The sequence below is a fragment of the Thamnophis elegans genome, chromosome 3 (assembly GCF_009769535.1).
Source record: "Thamnophis elegans isolate rThaEle1 chromosome 3, rThaEle1.pri, whole genome shotgun sequence".
NCBI lineage: Eukaryota > Metazoa > Chordata > Lepidosauria > Squamata > Colubridae > Thamnophis > Thamnophis elegans.
In genome coordinates, this window is record NC_045543.1 from 37,318,760 (window position 1) to 37,332,685 (window position 13,926).

Here is a 13,926-nt window from a genome sequence, read left to right on the forward strand (position 1 = left end):
AAATGAGATGAAGAGTGTGGAGTAGAAAAGAGAGGTAAGGGAAGAAGAGAGGGTCAGGAGAGAGGGCAGGGGGAGGAAGAGGAGGAGAGAAAGAAGGAGTGGAAAGGGGAGAGAGGAGAAGGAAAGAGGAAGGGGAAGTAGAGAAGGATGACAGAGGGAAGAAAGGAGGTAGGGAGGAGAAGAAGAAAGGAAGAAGAAAGTGATGGATAAGATACAAATATGGCGTATGGAGAGCAGAAGAGCCAATAATCATTTTTGGGGATTGATGGTAAGACGAATTGATGCAAATATTTAATAATATAAAACAATGCTGGTTATGTAACAATATACATGTGGTTATTTCTTATGAAAATGGAAAAATAAAAAACTTTTTATTAAAAAAAGAATAGAATAGAATAAGAATAGAATAGAATAGAATAGAAGGAAGTAACCTTGGAGGTCTTCTAATCCAACCCCCTGTTCAGCCCTATTAGAGGGGTGTGTAACCTTAAACACTCAAAGAGTCATTTGGATCCGTTTCCCACAGACAAGAAAACACCGGGAGCTAATAATTTAACAACTGGTGTAACTGCGTGGGGATGGCCAACTCAACGTCACTCACTCCCACCCAGCCATGCCTACCTAGTGGGTCAGTAGGGTAGAGAACCAGTTGTTAAATTATTTGCCCCTCCCCTGCCAGTCACACCCTGCCAGGAGGGTGTTATTCACTCCCCCTCCCTCCCTCCCTCTCTTTTTCTCTCTTTCTCTCTCTCAGTCTCTCTGTGTTACTGTATCTCTATTTATCGCTATCTCTCCATCTCTCTCTCTCGATCTTTCTCTTTCTCTCTTTCTGTCTCCTTCTGTCTCTTTCTCTATCTTCTTCCTCTCTTTTTCTTTCTTTTTCTATCTTTATCTTTCTCTCTCTGTGCTTCTGTGTCAGTGTCTCTCTCTAATTTTGTGTGTGTGTCTTTCTCTTTCTCTCTCTCTTTCTCTCTCTGTCTTTCTTTCTCTCTCTTTCTCTCTCTCTCTCCCTCTATGTCTCTCTGTGTGTCTCTCTTTCTTTCTCTCTCTCTTTCTCCCCCCTCTCTTTCTCTCTCTTTCTCCCCCCTCTCTTTCTCTCTCTCTCTTTCTTTCTTTCTCTCTCTCCCTCCTCCCTCTCCCCCATGCCCCACTTCCCAACCCACACACCCCGGTAATAACTGTAAGAAAATTCAGTTGTGTTTTCTATGTCTCTGGAAAAAATACAAAAATAAATCTTGCGTTGCAAAAGGCATGACTGTCAGGCTATTACATCAAAGCACCACAAGGTTGCCATCTTAGATTGCCACAGGCACTTCAGAGAAGCATCATCCCAAGCAGCAGCACACACACAGAGGCATGCATACGCATCTTGCAATTTGGTCCAAAGAGCACCTCCGAAGATGCTTGTCAGGCAAAGTATCGGACGACACACCCCCTACACACACACATCACCAAGGCAGCGTCCACTGAATCCTTGCAAAACTGCGCAAAGGTGGAGAGAGGGGAGCAGACAGAGCCAAATTGAGCTAACTGCAGGTAGCTACTTCCAGCCTTTGTTGGTGCTGGATGCATGACCTGCTCTCTGTCCTGAGCAATGTTCCCTCTAATTTTTTTTCAGTGTGTGCGGAAAAGTATAGTATTTGAGCAGCACATTTTCATGTCTGAGCACCTGAATTTTTTTCACAGATGTTTCACAGAGCAATTGATTTATAGGATCCAAATTGGAATGGAGAAAAATGGTTTTGTGCATGAGTGTGTGTGTGTGTGTGTGTGTGTGTGTGTGTGTGTGTGTGTTTGAGTGAGCGAGGGATCCAGTAAGGGAACTGCGCCTATTTAGGAAAGAAAGTAAATTATTGCAAACATGATTAATCGAAGATAAGTATGGGGACAGGTTGGGCAGTAGAGAGAAAGTGATTAAAGAGTGGGAGAGAGGAAGAAAAAAAGAGGGAAGAGAGACAGAAAGAGACAGAGAAGGACAGAGAAAGTGACAGAAGAGTGGGAAAGAAGGAGAGAGAAAGAGAGACAAAGAGAAAGAGGGTGAAAGAGACAGAAAGAGACAAAGAGGAGAGAGAAGGGAGAAGGAGAGAGAAAGTGACAGAAGAATGGAAAAGAGGGAGAGACAAAGAGAAGAGAGACAAAGAGAAAGAGGATGAGAGAGACAGAGAGAGAAGAGAGGAAGAGGAAAAAGTAAGAGAGAACATCTCATTTCAACCCTGAGGTGCAAATATTCTCTTTGATTGGTAATTTTATTTGTCCATTTACTATCCAATACTCTCATTTCTCCTTAAGTTCATCAAGAATTTCCTTCTTTTTATTGAATTTATCAATAAGTTGTGAGAACAACTTTTTCAGCATAGCTTTACAGCTATTTAAAATATATAGTAATTTAGGTCAGGTTTTCAGAACATTAGTCTATTTATAAGTCACTAAGTGCAAAGAAACAGATTCAGAAAGTTGGCTTCCCTTTTTGTAATTGCCTATTGCCTGCTTAATTTTCTACCTACATTTTTGATAACTGATATTCACGTTAACCCAAGAAGCCCATCATAGAAAGAAACCCTCCCTATGAACTTTGTTGGGTTTCCATGGAATGAAGTTTGATCTTTTTCTCAACCATACAGTAGCATATTCTTTCTAATGAGGATATAATCAAGATTGCCTATCAATCTAACACTATGGCGATTGACAATCTCTTTATATTTCAACTCTAACTCTTTCAGTCTTAAAGGTTTGGTGAGGAGAAATCCAAAAATTCTTTTAAAGAGGGAAAAAAATGCTTGCACAATTGCACCCATTGAGACATGTATATATACACAACACACAGAGAAACAAACTTAACAAAGTGCTAAGTCTGCCCACCAACTAACTAACTAACTCTCTCTCTCAGAGAGAGAGAGAGAGAGAGAGAGAGAGAGAGAGAGAGAGAGAGAGAATCCCTCCTTCCTTCAGCCCAACACTCTTGCTGGCATCCCGGATGGATGAGAGGGACTGCAGAGGGTCTCCTCAAGTCTAGGGCAGCGAGTCATTCGGTGGAAAAGTTGCCTCTTGGAAGGAATGACCCGGCTTGGCTCCCACTTTCAATCTGCCGCCCAACGACCGAACGGAGAAGCGAAGAGGCAGGAGAGACGAAGCGAGAGTCAAGCCAGGTCATTCCTTCCAAGAGGCACGTTTCCCATTGAATGACTCGCTGCCCTAGACTCGAGGAGACCCTCTGCAGTCCTTCTTGTCTGGCCGGGATGCCAGTGAGAGTGTTGGACTGAAGGAAGGAGGGATACACACGCTCACGCTCTCCCTCCCTCCCTCCCCTCCTCCTCCTCCTCCCTCCCTCCCTTCCTCTCTCTCTCTCTCTCAAATGGCAAATCCAAGCAGCCGCTGCTGGGAGCCGGTCCCATGCCTTCTCCCAACCCCCACACCCCTTCTCTCACCTACTTCCTGCCTTGTGATTGCTGTCTCCAGGCTGGCTCTCCCCTCCTATTATCGTGGAAGGCGTCTCACAAAAACCACTGGGCGGCAGTTGGAAACTGCTGCACGGTGTTTTGTTGCCACATGCGCGGCCGCACACCCGTGCACCTTAGAGGGAACAGTGGTCCTGAGACACTGGCCCACCCCGCATAGCAGCCAATGCCACTGCTTTGTAAGGGACGAGTGGGGCAGGGTCACATTGTGACTCCATGTCATAATGGGCTCCAGGAGGAAATCTACCTCCTTTACCAAAGTGTCTGTTAGTATATTTTTTCAGAACAATTCTGGACCAGCAGATTGCCCAAGTAACTGCCTACCACGACATCCCAAACTAATTGTAAGTGATTTCGAGTAGCAATAAAAGTCAACAGCAGGTTGCATGCTAACAACATGAGAAAGCAACTGGACACAAAAGAGAGAGATCAACCTGATCTGAAATCACCCAGCCAACAGGGAACCACAGCACCACAGCGGGCCCTGAGACCAGCCCTCCCTCAAAGTCTGCTGAAATGCTACAGATGTGAAGGGATGGGCCATATGGAATCCATGTGCACGACCCCTACCTCAATGCCAAGGCCAGAGCTACTACCCAAGGCACGATGGGAATGCGGTCACAAACTGGCTACCCACGCATCCCGGAAGGCTTTCCAGGCTGTAGAGGTCCCTCCCCAACCAGATGAAGGGGTGAACCCAAGGCAACAATCACCAGCCACCAGAATCTCATGACAGTGATGACAAGGGTGAAAAAGACCCAATGGTGAGAGGACCAATTTGCCCTTTCCTTTTTCCAATATGCCTCACAGCCCCAAAGACAGGAAGCCAGGGCGATTTTCAAGCCCTAATAGATTCAGGTTGCACTAGATGCTTGATCAATCTGGCCACAGTCCTGAAACTCGGTACCAGAGCAAAAAGACTGGCCCACCTAATCCAGTTCGAACAGGTCGACGGGTCCCTAATGGGGGGAGCCTATGCCACCCACCCGACTGAACCAGTGAGACTAGAGCAAGTGGATCACTGGGAAGTAATTGATTCATAATAGCCCCCCAAATGACAGATGCAGTCATACTGGGACTCTCCTGGCTAGACAAGTGGGGACCAATCATCTGGTGGCAAGGTGGTACCCGCAGGCTTAAGATAGAAAAGGGGCCCCAACCCCTTTTCCACCAGCAAGCAGAAACATCACCCAATCAGGGAACCCCTCAAAAGAGCACAGCAGAACATCTGGGAGCCACATCCGATGAAACCCCAGAAACCGAACAGATCCCAGGGGAATATCAGGACCTTGCAGAAGTATTCAGCGAGACAGAATGCAACATTCTGACCCCCCACTGTGAGGCAGATTATGTCATCAAAATCATCCCTGGAGCAAAACTACCCAAACCCAAGCTGTATACCATGATGCCCCGGGAAATGCAAGAAAATGTGCAGATACATAGACAAAAACCTAGCCTGAGGGTTCTCTTCAAATAGAAAAAAGACGGAACTATGAGGCTGTGTGTGGACTTTAGAGGGATCAATGCGGTGTGCATGCACAACCTATACCAACTCCCCCTCATCATGAAAGATATGCTATCTCACTTGGCCAAGGGAAAAGTCTTCACCAAATTAGAACTCAGAGAGGAATACTACTGAATATGGATCAGGGAAGGAGATGAGTGGAAAACAGCATTCAACTGCCCCCTAGGGAGCTTCCAATTCAAAGTAATGCCTTTCGGACTTCAGGGAGCCCCAGCAGTGTTAATGCAGTTAATAAAGGAGGTGTTGCATGAGCACCTCTACAAAGGGTCCTCATCTACCTGAATGACATCCTCATCTACACTGAGACCATGGACGACCACATATCCCTGGTCCGCCAAGTACTGGAAAAACTTCTGACAGCCAACCTGTATGTCAAACTATCAAAATGTGAATTCCACCATGAGCGACTAAACCACCTAGGATATCGAGTGTCAAATGAGGGAATAGAGATGGACCCAGCCAAAGTGCAAGCTGTCCTAAACTGGCAACCCCCTCGCACCCACTGACAGCTACAAAGCTTCCTAGGGTTCGTGAACTTCTATAGGCAATTCATCCCCTCCTTTGCAAAAATCACCAAACCCCTGACAGACCTCCTGAAGACAGGGATCCCAGGAACAAAACCTCATCCGGGACAATCTCTACAGTGGGACTTAACCTGCCAAAAGGCACTCGAGACACTCAAAGAAATGTTTGCAAAGGAACCGGTGCTGAAGCATCCTGACCCCAAACAATCTTTGTGATCCAAGCAGATGCCAGCAACATGGCAGTGGGAGCGGTGCTACTCCAAAAAAACAACCAAGAAACCTACAACCTGTGCCTACACCTCCCACAAGCTCACAGACACAGAGAGACAATGGGCCGCATGGGAAAAGGAGGCTTTTGCAGTCAGATGGGTACTGCTAACCTGGAGACATCTGTTGGAAGGGGGCCAGAAACCGTTTGAAGTCTGTACTGACCATAAGAATCTGGAGCTCTTAGGACCCCACGGAAACTATCACCCAAACAAGTCCGATGGGCTCAATATTTCAACCGCTTTGACTTCGTACTAAAGCACATTCCAGGGCAGAGGAACTTTCTAGCTGACACCCTCTCCCACCTGCCCCAGTACAAATGCAAAGGGGAACAGGTGGTGGACACCAACATTCCCTTTACCCAAATAGCTGCCCAAGTGACCACCAGACGACAATGCCATGACCGGCATGACCAACCAGCAGGTGATCAACCACGAATCTCAAAACTGAACTGCTAGCAGACCCTTGGTTCCAAAACAACCAACACATCTTGACAAAAAGAGAAGACCTTGCATGGAAGGGGACAAAACTCTATGTCCCATAATCCCTACAGACCCTAATTCTCCAGAGGAGCCACGACGCCAAACCGGCAGGCGACTTTGGATTCCTAAAGACGTTACACTTAACCCAGAGGCAGTTCTGGTGGCTCAAAATAAAGAAAGATGTGGACAGTTACGTGAAAAGTTGCACCATCTGCGCCACAATGAAGAGGCGACCAGGAAAAAACCCCAGATTGCTACAGCCAGTAGCAGAGCCAACAAGGCCGTGGGAGGAGATCGCAATGGACTTTATAGTAGAGTTCCAAAAAGTGGGGGAAACATGGTGATTTGGACTGTAATAGACCTGTTCTCCAAACAGTTGCACTTCATACCCTGCAGCAGACTACCCTCAGCTCACAAGCTGCCCAAACTGTTCCTGAAGCACATCTACTGCCTGCCTGGAGTACCTCAAAGAATGATCTCAAACAGAGATTTGCGGCTACATTCTGGAGGGAGTTCCTGCAGTCCATTGGATCATCCCAGAGCCTTAGCTTGGCTTTTCACCCAAGCACCAATGGGGGCGGGCAGAGAGACTGAATGCTATGGTAGAGCTGAGGCTCAAGATCCAAATGTATCTCTACAGACCTGACCACTGGGCTCTATCTAACAAAATAAAATTCAATGTGGATAAAAATAGGATTTTACACTTAAGGAAGAAAAACCAATGTATAGATACAGATTAGAGGAAACTTGAATGTGAATGTGAAACTTGACTTATTCCATAGCAGTAATTGTGAAAGGGATGTTGGAATCCTAGTGGACAATCACTTAAATATGAGTCAACAGTGTGCTGCAGCTGCCAAAAAAAACAATGCAATCCTAGGATGCATTAACAGAGAAAGTGTGCAGAGAAGAGCAACAAAGATGCTGAGGGGACTGGAGGCTAAAACATATGAAGAATGGTTGCAGGAATTGGGTATGGCTAAACTAGTGAAAATAAGGTGTGGGGATGAGATGATGGCAGTGTTCTAATATTTGAGGGGCTGCCACAAGGAAGAGGGAGTGGAGCAGTGGATTTGTGATCTTGGTCTGAGGGGTAATGAGATCATACCCCTGTCGTGGTCAGACCACTGCCTACTGAGGCTTGACTTCCGGAGGCCAAACCCCCACCGTAGGGAGGAGGAACCGACCAGGTGGTTCCGCCCCAGGCGACTTATGGTCCCCTTGAGGTTCCAGACGGAGCTTGGGGTTATTCCTGATACTCTCGCCCACAGTTCGGCAGAGACTCTGGTTGCTGCCTGGTACTCGGCGGCATCGGAGTCTCTTGACCGGATTGTGCCACTACGGCCCCTCCGGGTCGGTGGATCCCGGAAGCCTCCTTGGTTCACCGAGGAGCTCCGGGAGAAGAAGCGCCAGAGGAGACGCCTAGAGCACTTGTGGAGGTCCGATAAGTCCGAATCGAACCGAGCACTTCTGACAACATGCACCAAGGAATACATCAGGGCATTGAGGGCAGCTAAAAGAACACATATCGCCACCTTGGTTGCGTCCGCTGAGTCCCGCCCAGCCGCCCTGTTTAAGATAACCCGCTCCCACCTAAATAGGAGGGACGTGGGGGACCCCCTACAGGGCAAGGCTGAGGATTATGCCCAGTTCTTAGCGGACAAAGTTGCTCAGTTTCGGTCGGACTTGGACTCCACCTCTGCAGATCCAGCCGAGACACAGGGGGATTACTTGGCAGACCACCTCTGGGTTGAGTTTCAGGATGTTGCCTCTGGGGATGTGGACAAGGCCATACGAGCTGTGAGTGCCTCCACCTGTATACTGGACCCGTGTCCCTCCTGGCTGGTTGCCAACAGCAGTGAGGTGACACGCGGCTGGATCCAGGCAGTCGTGATCGCCTCCCTTCGGGAGGGGCACTTCCCCGCCACACTTAAAATGGCGGTGGTGAGACCCCTCCTGAAGAAACCATCCTTGGATCCAGACGTCTTTAACAATTACCGTCCAGTCTCCAACCTCCCCTTTGTTGGGAAGGTTGTTGAGAAGGTGGTGGCCTTCCAGCTCCAACGGTCCTTGGAGGAAGCTAGTTACCTTGACCCCTTCCAGTCCGGCTTCAGACCTGGTTACAGCACAGAAACCGCTTTGGTCGCATTGACCGATGATCTCTGGAGAGCCAGAGATGGAGGCTATGCGTCCATCCTGGTTCTCCTTGACCTCTCAGCGGCTTTCGATACCATCGACCATGGTATCCTTCTGCGACGACTGTGGGAGGTGGGGGTGGGAGGCACTGTTTTGCAGTGGTTCTCCTCCTACCTCTCGGACAGGTCGCAGTCGGTGTTGGTCGGGGGGCAGAGATCGTCCCTGAGGCCCCTAACATATGGGGTGCCGCAGGGTTCGGTCTTATCCCCCCTACTATTCAACATATACATGAAACCGCTGGGCGAGATCATTCGGAGGCACGGGATAAAATACCATCAATACGCGGACGATACTCAACTGTATCTGTCCGCCCCGTGCCAACTCAATGAAGCGGTGGACGTGATGAACCAGGGTCTTGAGGCCGTTAAGAACTGGATGAGCGCTAACAAACTGGTACTCAACCCAGACAAGACCGAGTGGCTGTTGTGTTTCCCTCCCAACAATTTGGCCAGTGTTCCATCGCTCAGGCTGGGGGGTCAAATTCTACACCCCTCAGATAGGGTTCGCAACTTGGGAGTCCTCCTGGACCCACAGCTGACTTTCGACCATCATTTGTCGGCTGTGACCAGGGGGGCATTTGCCCAGGTTCGCCTGGTCCGCCAGTTGCGACCCTACCTGAACCGGGAGGCCCTCGCAACAGTCACTCGAGCCCTTGTGATCTCTAGGCTGGAATACTGCAATGTGCTCTACATGGGGCTGCCCCTGAAGTGCATCCGGCGACTGCAGTTAGTCCAGAATGCGGCCGCGCGAGTGATAGTGGGCGCACCGCGGTTCGCCCACATAACACCGATCCTCCGCGAGCTACACTGGCTACCTGTTGATCTCCGGGTGCGCTTCAGGGTGTTACTTACCACCTATAAAGCCCTCCATGGTGGTGGATCTGGGTACTTGAGAGAACGCCTCCTGCCGATTACCTCCCTCCGACCAATTAGATCGCACAGATTGGGCCTCCTCCGAATTCCATCCGCCAGTCAATGTCGACTGGCGACTACGCGGAGGAGAGCCTTTTCAGTAGCAGCTCCGACCCTGTGGAACGACCTCCCCGTCGAGATTTGCACCCTCACCACCGTCCAGACCTTCCGCACAGCCCTTAAGATCTGGCTATCCCGGCAGGCCTGGGGATAAGTTCATAATTCGCCCTGCCTGAGTGTTGAATGTTGAATGAAAGGTGTGTTTTACCGTTTATTTTTATTCACATATTGTTATGTTTTATATTGCACCCCCCTTTCCTATGAATGTAAGCCGCCCTGAGTCCCCTCAGGGAAAAGGGCGGCCTATAAATTCCAAATAAATGAAAATAAATGAAATGAAATGAAATCCAAATAATGAACAAATAACTCCCAGAAGGATTTGACCCTGCTGATAAACCTTTGGAGGAACACAAATGGAGGTATGTCACACATAGAAGAAACACAATAATCAAAGAAAGGTGGCATATATCTAACAAACCCTTATTGCCCAAGCTAACCCAACCAGAAGCAGCCCTATTAAAAATGAGCAATCCATTTCTCCCCCTAGGTGAAAATGCGCAGACCCACAACTTCCCCTTGAAAGATAACATGCAGACCCCTAGAGAAGAAACATAATCAAATATCCCTTTAAAAATCAACAAACACACCTATGATAAACAGAAAAGCACCCCAGACTGCACCCCCCCAAAAGGAAGGTAAGTGTTGGTGATAGGAGATTCTATTCTCAAAGGAACAGAACTATCTGCAGATCAGACGTACAATCTAGGGAGATATGTTATCTCCTTGGAGCAAAAATCAGACATGGCTGAGAACTTAACCAAAATAATTACACCCACTGTTTACTACCCTTTCCTCCTTCTTCACAATCAGACGAATAACACAACAAAGAACCTGAGTACAATATTGAGAAATTATAAGCAACTAGGCAATTAAGTTAAGGAACTAGGAGCACAAGTAGTGTTCTCATCAGTACCCCCAATGAAAGGTCAACACCCACTGAGGGGAAAAAATAACTCTAGAAATAAACTACTGGCTAAAGGATTGGTGTTAACAATAAAACTTTGGTTTCCTGGACCATGGACTTCATTATGGACCTACACGAAGGATTCTTGGCAAGGGATGGGCTGCACCTCACAAAAACAGGAGAAAATGTACTCAGAAAAAAACTGGCCTACCTCATCAGAAGGACTTAAAACTACAATTCAAGGGGGAGGGTGGCCAATCTTTAGAATCTCTAGAACACAAAACCAATCATAAACCCCAAGAAAATAAATCAAACAAAGAGGTAGGGAGTGATGAGGGGGAAAAATGTCAAATAACAATTAAGAGATGCTGGAAACATACTCATGGACAGGCATAAAAGTTTTAAATGTTTATAAACAATTACTCAAAGCATGGGAATAAACAGGGTGAACTAAAAGCAATAGTACATGAGGGTAGGTATGACATAGTTGCCATTATAGAAACCTGGTGGGACAAAACCCATGATTGGAATGTACTGATGGATAGATACAAATTGTTCAAAAGAAACACATCTACAAAACAGGAGGTGGAGTTGCACTATATGTAGGAGTTCACTACATAGCTATAGAAATGCACATGATCAAAGATAAAACTCCTGCAGAATGTATCTGAGTCAATATAAAGGGGGGGAGAGTGACATTGCCATAGGTGTACATTATAGGCCATCTAACCAATCAGAAGAAATAGATGAACTCTTTGCCAACCAGTTAAAATGTATGTAGGAAGCATACCACAGTAGTAATGGGAGATTTTAACTATACAGATATCAACTGGGAAACAAACTCTGCAGCAAGTGGGAGCTCAAACAGATTCCTAACCAACAACTTTCTTGTCCAAAAGCTAGAGGAGGGAACTAGAAGTAAAGCTATACTGGACCTAATTCTTACTAATAGTAAAGATGTGATAGAGGGAGTTGAAGTTGGTGGAACCTTGGGTGAAAGTGACCACGTCATACTGGAATTCAATATAATGCAAACACAAGCAATAGAAAATAATCCAACCAATCTCTTAAAATTTAAAAGAGCTAATTTTAACAAACTCAGAGAGAGCCTAGGAAAGATTCCATGAATGAAAATCTTAAAGGGGGAAACAATTCAAGAAGTGTGGGAAACTTTGAAAAATGAGATCATAAAAGCCCAGTCCAGCACAATACCACTGAAAAAGAAAAAAAACCAAGTCAAATAACAATTAAGAAACTCAAGAAGAAACCAGCATGGCTGCACAAAGATCTCTCTGACAAACTGAAAGACAAAAAGGGCAAGTACAAAAAATGGAAAGAGGGACACATAACTAAGGCTGATTATCGGCAGATAGCCAGAGCATGCTATTGTAGCCTTTCAGCTGCCAGCGGAACTGGTGGCAGACTCAGACAGCAAGGAGGTTTGGGAGGAACCTGGAATCTGAAGAAGGCTCTGATAGGTGCTCTGTGTCAGAGGCAGAGATGGGGCCAGGGCCATCCAATATTTATTAGCTGCCTTTGGAGTTAGAGATAAGTGGGGCAGAAGAAAAGCTGGAGCCTGCTCCAGATGCACGTTTGTGCAGAGCTGTCAGAAGAAGGGAACAACTAAGGAACAGGGGTCAATTCGGAAGTAAGGGCACAAGTGGACACTGAATGGCCCCTCCCATAGGAAATAAATAGGAGCAAAAGGGGAGTGGTGTATGCAGGAGACAATTAGTTTGCTTATTATTGTGAAGATTTGCTTATCTGAGTTCATGCCTCACAGAGACTCCTTGCCAGGTATTTCATTTTACAGTGTTGCAACTAGAAGCTCTCAGCCTGGCAAATATCCAAGAACTGATAAGGTCTGTTTTAGCAATTTATCCTTGAAAGACTTATTGCACAGGCTTTTCTGGATGTGAATGCCAGGAATTCACATTAACCAAATAAAAAGGGGGGTTTGGGGACAAGGAGTCTGTTTCATAATTCTGTTAAGCCTGGATCAGAATACCTAGGGCTTATTTTGGGGAAGGGCTTATATTAGGTGCAGGCATGAAAATCGGGCTAGAGCTTGTTTTCAGGGCAGGTAATAACTTAGTAGATTAATTAATTAATTATAATATACCCAAAATTAAATTGATTAGATCAGAACTATAATCTGAGCAGAGTTATTTTTAAAAAAATAAAGAAAACACAAATAAGATTCCATGAATAAATACTTCAGGAAAGGTGCAAACATTAAAGCTGCAATTCCAGTGTAGAGTGGATACTTAAGTACCACATAACAGAAATGCTTGGGAAAAATCATTTTTAATGTTGAAAAGATAGCTAGAAGGCAAAAAACAGAGATAATTTAATTTCTGGTGAAAATGTAAAATTGCTTTTTCAGCAACTTCTGCCTGAGTTCCAAGAGAATTGGCACTTTCCCTAGATGAGAAATTATCTGGCCCTGTACCTATGACAACATGATCCAGTTAACAACTGTCCCAGTCAGCTTTATTTACCAGTGATTCTGGCAGTACATAATCATATACCAGAGTCAAAAATCACAATTCAGGGAATCCAAAGTCCCTGCCTATCTCTTCCAAGAAAAACCTAATAACGTTTACAAAAGTAAAATACTAGAAAAGTTTCATGACATCACCAGTTTGTTGGCTATTGACAGGCAGGTAGCAGGAGATATGAAAGAGAATGAAATGGAAAAAATAGAGATTAGAACGAAAGACTGAGAAATAGCAACTCACCAACCTCCATTCAAACAAAAACTTATAATACTTCTATCAATCACTTCAGGTGCTGCACCGTCCCATCCCACCCTAACTCTTTATATTCCTGTCTGACACCTTGTCCCTTCTTCCTTCCCCATCACCTCTCAAGCTAACATTCCAAAAACAGCCTAGAGAGAAAACCATTGCAAGCAAAAACAAAACAAAACATTTGAATGATGAAGAAATGCAACAATAAAGGAGAACTTGCTCTAAACATAAGCCAAACAAAATGCTAAGACAACTCAAGTAGAAGAAAAGTGAGTGAAATATAAACTAGATCTCATTCCTGGCACCAAGGTCATACCTTGGAAAAAGAAGTCAGCAATCATTCTCACCCTCCCTTTGCATTATATTATGCATGGAAACAGTGCTCCCAAATCTCCTTTTGATACTGCTATAATTCAACTCACAGTCACATTGGAAGTTGCCAAAAAGCAAAAATCAGATACCAGCAAATAACCTGGATCTGCAAGGAGACAGGAAAGCTAAGGCTCAGAATAAGCTATGATTGCAACAAATGTCAAAAATAATAATTAAAAAATCTTTCAATATTTAAAGCATAGAAAAGAAGCCAAGAAAATGATAGGGCCATTAATGGGAGAAGATGGCAAGATAGTGATAGGAAACAGGAAGAAAGCAGAACTGCTTAATTCATTCTTTGCATCTGTCTTCGTGCAAAAGAAAAAATAGTCTATCCAATCAAAAACAACACCATAGGAGACAGAACAATAAAGCAGATCAAAATGGGGGGGGGGGGGGGGGATAGCAAGAGAACAC